Source organism: Chrysemys picta, chromosome 22, assembly GCF_011386835.1.
Source record: "Chrysemys picta bellii isolate R12L10 chromosome 22, ASM1138683v2, whole genome shotgun sequence".
Lineage (NCBI taxonomy): Eukaryota > Metazoa > Chordata > Testudines > Emydidae > Chrysemys > Chrysemys picta.
In genome coordinates, this window is record NC_088812.1 from 22,683,945 (window position 1) to 22,692,407 (window position 8,463).

Below are 8,463 nucleotides of genomic sequence, written 5' to 3' on the forward strand. Positions count from 1 at the left end.
CCTAACAGCCCAATAGCACCTTATTTCAATGTGACTAGTTTGGAATGTGAGGATGTGACCGTTCACTTCCCAGTTTATGGCTGCTTCGCCAAAGGCCTTAGCCTAAGAACCAGGCCTCAGACTGTCACAGTAAGAGAAGGCCCTTACACAGACAGTGATTTTGATTCTTTCTTTTATAACTAGCTAAGTGATAAGAATACACATAAATTCTTAAAGTATAGGCCTTTACAGACAGGCCTGAATATCTATATCCTAACATTACTGCCAGCCCTGCACCTCTGGGTGCCCTAAATGCTCTGCTGCTGTAGCTCACAGCCTGGACACCAACAGACAAGCATTCAGGTCACCCCCTGGCTTTCATGGCCCAGTGACTGTTTGCAGAGTGACCCCAATGCCCTCCAAATTCTTCCCCCCCTCCCCCCCGCACAGTCTTCCTCTCCAGGAACAATTCAGACATTAAGTTCATTGCTCCTTTAAAGAGACAGAAACTCTTTAGCTCATTAACTCGCCTGGAATTAACAAACACTTCAATTCCATCGAAGCACTGGGCTGGTTTAGATAAAAAATGAAACGAGTTTATTAAATCAAAGAGAGCAAGTTTAAGTGTGTTCAAGTCTAAGGGATAAAGACAGGACATGTTATGAATAATCAAAGTACAAATACGCTTTGTAATGGCTAAGACCTAACTTAACAAGCGACAGTCTTTGTTCAAGGCAGGTTCCTCACCGATCTTCCTTTCCCACCAATGGCTGACTAGCTCTCAGTCATGAGCCCCACAGAGTCCAAGGAACAGGTTTTCCTTGTCTCCTCAGCTGAAGCATAACTTAAGGGTTCTCTGCCCATCTTTTTATAGGTTGGAAAACCTTTGGAAAATCTCTCTCTCTCTCTCTCTCTCTCTCTCCCCAAGTTCATTGACCCTGTTTCAAGAGGCAGGACAGCTTCCTGGGGTGCATTCTCCATCCCCCAGTGAGATTGTTAAGTGATCACTTGTTCCCCACTTGCCCTCCTGATGACTTTGTTTGCCTGGCCTGCAAATGTTCTTTTCTTTGTTTTTGGTCCCACCTTGCTCCATTTACATAGGAGATATATTCAAGCAGGTGGAGCTGCAGCCCTTTGTCTAGAACAACCCTGTTAACCCTGACATGCCTGGTTCCAATCCATTTTAGTTATGACTCCAGCACCTCTGTATAATCCTTTGTGGGTTGACCGTGCATACATCATGCACGAATATTAATGATCAGTGTTATTCGTATGCCAGTCACATGTTACATGACACCTTTTAGATACAGACAATAACCCTAGTGCGTGAGGTGTTTGATGCTATGCCCCATATTCTTCATAGAGATATGCCATATTCATATCATAAGCATAACAAAGATGGGTCATGTGAGGTATCATTAAAAACATTGATTTACTGAATGTGATTATCCAATTTGTATATATGTATCATTTCTATATCCTGAAGTTAGGAATATCGACTATAACAATTACAACTGTGTTTTCATCTGGGGAACGCCCACCAGACAGTATGCAAACAGCCTGTATGGGCCATTGGGGGAACAATAGGTCTTTGAAGATGCTAATCTCCCTCCTTCCTGAGAAGTTTCCTGGGATGCTGCTTTGACACTGCAGGGTCCACCCCAGAAGGAAGACTGCTGAAAACACCTGAAGAAACAAAGGGACTAAACTAGGGGGGGCAGGGGCTGAGCCCAGGTGAGCAAGGTCTAGCCTATGAAAGGAATACCTGGAGATTTAAGCTGCAAACTGTGCAGTTTACATTCAAGAAACTCTGCAACCTGCTTGAAACAACACTTCGGGTGAGAATTTGCTACCATTAACGAGTTAATTTTGTGTATTAAGCTTAGTTTGCGTGTTTTGATTTATTTGCTCAGTAATCTGCTTTGATCTGTTTGCTGTCCCTTATAATCACTTCAAATCTACCTCTTGTAATTAATAGATAGGTAAGTCAGGATGGAAGGGGAGGGGTAGGACAGAGGCACAGGAGACGCTGAGGGGGCTTCCGGTGGGAGACAGGATCATCGGCAACTCACTCATCACCTGAGCAGCTGCTAGGGCTTCAGTGAGTGTTCGACCCTGTGATTCCCCACCCCACCCCTCCCACCCAGCCATCGCTCCTGCAAACTGGGCAAAGGGCAGCCCCATCCACCAGCTAGTGAGGCTATGGCGAGGGGCAGCAGAGGAGGAAGGAAGCCACATGTGATGGCAGTCCCCTCCCCCCAGCACCCACCACCCACAGATCCCACATCCTCTCTCTGGCCCCCAAACTCTGTCCCAGAGCCTGCACCCCAGACTCCATCCCAGAGCCCAACCTCTCAGCCGTCCTACACCCCAATCCCCTGCCCCAACCCAGGGCCTGCACCCCAGACCTCCTCCCACCCAAACTCCCTCACAGAGCCTTAGGCAGGTGGGGGGCAGAGTTGGGGGGGCAGGCTCTGAGTGTTCTGGGCACCACCAAAATTTCTACAAACCTGCTGCCCCGCTACTTGGAAGGGGGGGTGAGGAGGCAAGTCGGTGGATGGAGGGGGGCATCCATTTTCAGTATTTTAATTTTTGGTACTGCATTGATTGACTGCTGTGTGCATTAATATAGTGACCCCCTGGGTCTTTAAATGAGGCTTTATACTTGGTGGGGGGTGACGAGGCGAGCAGCAAGTTGGTGGCACTGACACTGACAGTTGAGTGAAGTGAGGCACTACCAGCAAGGGGGCTGCCATGTACTCAGGACAGAACAGAAAATTTGATCACAGAGTGGAATATCGTACGATGAATGAATGAAGATTTGACTTCAACTTCTTTTTTATCATCAGTAGTGGCTCGAACTGATCTGTGTTCTGTTTCCTGGGATGAAAGAAGTAGGAATTCATCTCTTGCTACTCCCAGTCACAACAGCTACAGTCGAGCATTCTTTTTCATCACTGAATAGAATTTTGTATTCTGAAAGAAGTTGCTTTCTGCCTGATCATGTGAATGAACTAACAAGCATATCAATCGAAGGAATGGAAGTACCGGACACACGAGAAGCTACCAAAAGGTGAACACGTTGCATTCAAGAAATTCATTAACAGAGTTGTGCAAAATTATAACAAGAAACCAAGAAGGATGTAGATGTCATACTTCATAGAATGCTTGAGTAGCTAACTTTAATTTGTGTGATGATTTCAAAACATGAGTTAAATCTAATAAAATAGTCACAAAACAGTTTTCAGTTTTTACTATGGTGCTATACAGCCCACGTTCACCCTCACTGTCTCACCCAGCATCGGCCCTCGCCCCCCCCTGTAAATTCAAACACCCCCCCTGTGACGGGTTAGATCACAGAACCCCCTTTGGGAGCTGCCACCTGATGTGCCAAGACTACCTCCACCCCTGCTTTTCCTGCCAGCTTTGGGGCCCAGCACCCTGCCTTGCTGAGCCAGACACTCTCATCTGCTCCAACAAAGACCCAGGCTCTGAATTACTTGCCCCAAAGCTGCAGGTTTACCTGAAAGCAGCTCACAGAAGTGTTCCTGTCTTTAACACTCAGATGCCCAACTCCCAATGGGGTCTAAACCTAAATAAATCCATTTTGCCCTGTATAAAGCTTATACAAGGTAAACTCATAAATTGTTCGCCCTCTACAAGAGAGAGATGCACAGTTGTTTGCTCCCCCAGCTATTAATACATACTGTGAGTTAAGTAAAAAGTGATTTTATTAAATACAGAAAGTAGGATTTAAGTGGTTCCAAGTAGTAACAGACAGAACAAAGTAAGTTACCAAGCAAAATAAAATGTGCAAATCTATGTCTAATCAAACTGAATACAGATAATCTCACCCTCAGAGATGCTTCAGTAAGTGTTTTTTTTTTTTTTTCTCAGACTGGACACCTTCCAGGCCTGGGCACAATTCTTTCCCCTGGTACAGCTCTTGTTCCAGCTCAGGTGGCAGCTAGGGGATTCTTCATGAGAGCTCCCTTCCCTTTGTTCTGTTCCAGCCCTTTATATATCTTTTGCAAAAGGCGAGAATCCTTTGTCCCTCTCTGGGTTCCTACCCCTTCCTTCTCAATGGAAAGACACCAGGTTAAAGATGGATTCCAGTTCAGGTGACATGATCACATGTCACTGCAACACTTCATTGCCCACTTGCCAGCACACCCTATACAGGAAGCCTCACAGATAAAACACAGCCATCTGCAGTCAATGGTCTTGGTTAGTGGGAGTCATCAAGATTCCAAACCACCATTAATGGCCCACACTTTGCATAATTACAATAGGCCCTCAGTTATTTTATATTTCTAGTTTCAGATACAAGAGTGGTACATTTATACAAATAGGATGATCACACTCAGTAGATTATAAGCTTTGTAATGATACCTTACAAGAGACCTTCTGCATGAAGCATATTTCAGTTACATTATATTCACTCATTAGCATATTTTTTATAAAACCATATAGACTACAACATCACACCCCCTAAGTTCAATTCCTGGGGAAAACAGTGGTTCAACATCTTTATTAATTATCTGGATGATGGGATTAATTGCACTCTCAGCAAGTTTGTGGATGACACTAAACTGCAGGGAGAGGTAGATATGCTGGAGGGTACGGATAGGGTCCAGAGTGACCTACACAAATTAGAGGCTTGGGCCAAAACAAATCTGATGAGGTTCAACAAGGACAAGTGCAGAGTCCTGCACTTAGGACGGAAGAATCCCATGCACTGCTACAGGCTGGGGACCGACTGGCTAAGCAGTAGTAGGAGCATTGCCAGCAGATCGAGGGAAGTGATTATTCCCCTCTATTTGGCACTGGCGAGGCCACACCTGGAGTATTACGTCCAGTTTTGGTCCCCCCACTACAGAAAGGATGTGGACAAATTGGAGAGAGTCCAGCGGAGGGCAATGAAAATGATTAGGGGGCTGGAGCACATGACTTACGAAGAGAGGCTGAGGGAACTGGGATTGTTTAGTCTGCAGAAGAGAAGAGTGAGGGGGGATTTGATAGCAGCCTTCAATTACCTGAAGGGGGGTTCCAAAGAGGATGGAGCTCGGCTGTTCTCAGTGGTGGCAGATGACAGAACAAGAAGCAATGGTCTCAAGTTGCAGTGGGGAAGGTCTAGGTTGGATATTAGGAAACACTTTCACTAGGAGGGTGGTGAAACAGTGAAAATGGGTTCCCTAGGGAGGTGGTGGAATCTCCATCCTTAGAGGTTTTTAAGGCCTGGCTTGCCAAAGCCCTGGCTGGGATGATTTAGTTGGGGTTGGTCCTTGTAGCGGGGTGGACACCCGCTCCTGCCCTGAGGGGTTTGGAACAGCCCTGGGAGACGGCTGGGGCAGGGAAGGCTGAGCTGATTAGGGGAAGTGGCTGCAGCTGGGGCCATGCCCCATACAGACTCAGCTGGCCCTATAAAGGCAGGGAGCCAGGCACTCAGACAGAGTCTCTCTCTGCATTCAGAGAAAGAAGGGCCTGGCTGCAGAGATGGGGTACCTGATTGGAGCAGGGCTGGGGAAAGGCTGAGGAGCTGGGGCGCTCCAGCCTGGATAGCCCCAGGCTGTGGCCTAGTACAAGGCCAAGGGGCACTGGGGGTTGCAGAGGGCAGCCCATGGGTAGGCCAAGGCAGCAGGTCCAAACCCAACCTTACCTGTGATGAGTGGCCTATACTGCAGTCTGCCCCAGGGAGCGGGGGCTAGTTGGTGACTGGCAGTGGCCTTATTCTGAGGTGAGGTAGGGATAGTGGGTGGGGGTTCCCTGGGGAGGGGAGACCCTAGTACTGAGGGGTGTACTGCCAGGGGGCAGCACCTCAGATAAAAGGGCACCTGGGTCTGGGAGGGACACAGGGGCCAGAGGACAGGCAGATCACTGGCCTGCAGAGGGTGCTCCAGGATGCTGGAAGAGCTGATGACCAGCAGGAGGCACCGCAGGGGTGAGTCCGCTCCTCTACAGTCCTGCTTTGAGCAGGGAGTTGGACTAGATGACCTCCTGAGGTGTCTTCTAACCCTAATATTCTATGAAGTCCATCACAGGCCTAAACTTAATTCTTAAGGCATTCTCCTGTCTCCTACAAGCTTACCCCAAGTTCTTTTGGTGTTTTCAACCAGTTTGGTTGAGACCCCTTCTCCTGCCCTGCCCTACTCCCTGCTGATAGCTTGTTCTCTCAGAGTGAACGATACCAGGGGCTAATCCACACCCCGATATAGTTTCAAAAGTTCCTTGTCTTACCCCTAAACAGGATAATGAGGAGAACCAAGGACTGGAGGTCAAACAATGAAATTAATAGGCAGCAGATTTTAAACAGACAAAATGCATAGTCAACCTGTGGAACTGTTTGCCAGGGGATGTTATGAAGGCCAAAACTATAACAGGGTTCAAAAAAGTACTAGATACGTTCATGGAGGAGAGGTCCATCAATGGCTATTAACCAGGATGGGCAGGGACATAACCCCATGCTCTGAATGTCCCTAGCCTCTGTTTGACAGAAGCTGGTTGTGGATGACAGAGGATGGATCATTTGATGATTGCCTGTTCTGTCATTCCCTCTTAAGCACCTGGCATAGACCACTGTTGGAAGACAGGATACTAGGCTAGATGACCATTGGTCTGACCCAGTATGGTTGGTCTTATGTTCTTATAACTCCTGCTGTTTAATTCCTCCTGTTAATTTCCTCTCTTTGAAGATTTCACAATTCTTCATTAGCATTCAGTTCAGACTTCTGAGTGGATGCACATTGTGAACCATACAGTACTTGATTTACATGCAAACAGGCAGAGAGATCAACATTTCTTGCCTGAAAGAAAACCTGCTTTTCCCCTTTGCTGATGGCCAGTACCTAGACACAGACCTTAAGAACGTAATATTTGTGCAGATACACAACTCCTTAAATATCACCAGTCCATCTAGCTTGCAATGATTAACTGTGCTGGAATGACACAGGCTTTCATTAGACATCATGTGACCTCTTTTGGTGAACCCAGAGGAGCCCTATACCCCTAGTGCCCTCTGCTAGTTGGCATCAAGAGTCCTTGGGTCACAGTGGGGGGCAGAGGGAGGGCCAGTGTCTGGCCAGATTGCTCGGTGGCTAGTCCAAGCAGGCTCGGGGCTTCCCCTCACACACCCAGTGGTGCTGCTCTGTGCATGGGGTGTCATACCAGTGGCCATCCTGTCGTGCCAGCGCACAGTTCTCCGTCTGCCCACCATTGGGCTCCCCTGTCTGCCAATAGCTGGAAACCAAAACAGGGAGAACAAGGTAGAGCAAGGCTGGTAATGCTGCAGCCCCTGTGACCCCCGCAGCCCCTGTGACCCCCGCAGCCACAAGACTGTGCAGTCACAAGCCCCTGTGACTCCCAGTCCCCATGTTCCCTGCAGCCCCTGTTGCAGGGGCTGGTAGCTGCCATGAGGCAAGCCCCAGTCCCCATGACACCTGTGGCCCCCTTCAATCCCCATGACCGCCTGTGGCCTCCTGCGACCGCATACTCTGCCCAATGACCCCCACAGTGCTGGGGGCCACAAGTGTCACAGACTGGGGCTTGCAGGGACTGGTGGCTGGAGCAGGAGTGGGCAGAACTGAGGAGGGAACTTGTGCTGGATTAAGCCCAGGTCACAGAGACAATCCCCATCTCACTCCTCCCCCAGAGCATCTCTCTGCATAGTCAGGTGGGGGTGTCAGAACTCCCCATGGCCTTGGCTCCTCCCCCACAAACATTGTCCCATACGACTAGGTTCCTGGAAGTTGCTTCCTCACATCCCACCCCAGGGACTAAAGGGACAATTGCGGGTAGGGGGTGTCAGTTCCCAAACTGGGACAGCATGGAAGTGGGAGATACTGGGATCAACTACACCAGGCAAGTTATAGCCTGGAGACCAGGAGGGAGGAGCAAGGGCGCAGTGCGCTTGGCGGAACTGGATGGGGAAAAGGCGGGGCCGGCGTGGGAAGAGGTGGGGTGGGGCCTGGACAGAGCCAGGGGGGAGCACCCCTTGGCAGATAGAAACTCGGCACCTATGTCCCGAGCCCTGCATCCACCCTAGGGACGGCCCTGGGGAGAACCCAGGTCTGGAACAGCATGTCAGGATTGAGGGACATTTTCCCCTCTCTATGGCTCCAGCTATTCTGGGTTATTTCAGGGCCTCTCAGCCCAGTCACAGTCTCCAGTACCTGGCATTGGCTGCTGGGTGAGTCCCGTCCACCCACATCCAAGCCCCCTCGAGTGCCTGGTCCGTGAGGCCCATCCAGGAGGATGATTTCATGGAAGCCACGATGTGAGCCTGAGGTCAGAGAGAATAGAGTTACTCTGGAGGATTGGGCGCCAACCCCAGTCACCCCCGCAGGACAGGGGCTGCTGGACATGGACAGGCCCCGGTGCTGCCAGCGGGGTTCCAGCAGGGATAAATGGTGAAGCAGGGGCTCAATATGACATGGTGCCAGGGTTACGCTGGCCCCCAGGAGCCCTGAGCTGGGAGGGACCTACTGA

At 49.5% G+C, this 8,463-nt stretch overlaps 1 long non-coding RNA gene across 1 annotated transcript; it reads right to left on the reverse strand.

Annotated features, from left to right (window-relative positions):
- Nucleotides 1–553: 553 nt before the first annotated feature.
- LOC135977049 (uncharacterized) lies at nt 554–8,457 on the reverse strand. The gene is made up of 2 exons (XR_010594370.1): nt 8,148–8,457; nt 554–7,215 (listed from the first exon to the last, which is right to left on the reverse strand). It is a non-coding gene; the product is annotated as an uncharacterized LOC135977049 (long non-coding RNA).
- Between the last annotated feature and the right edge of the window lie 6 nt (nt 8,458–8,463).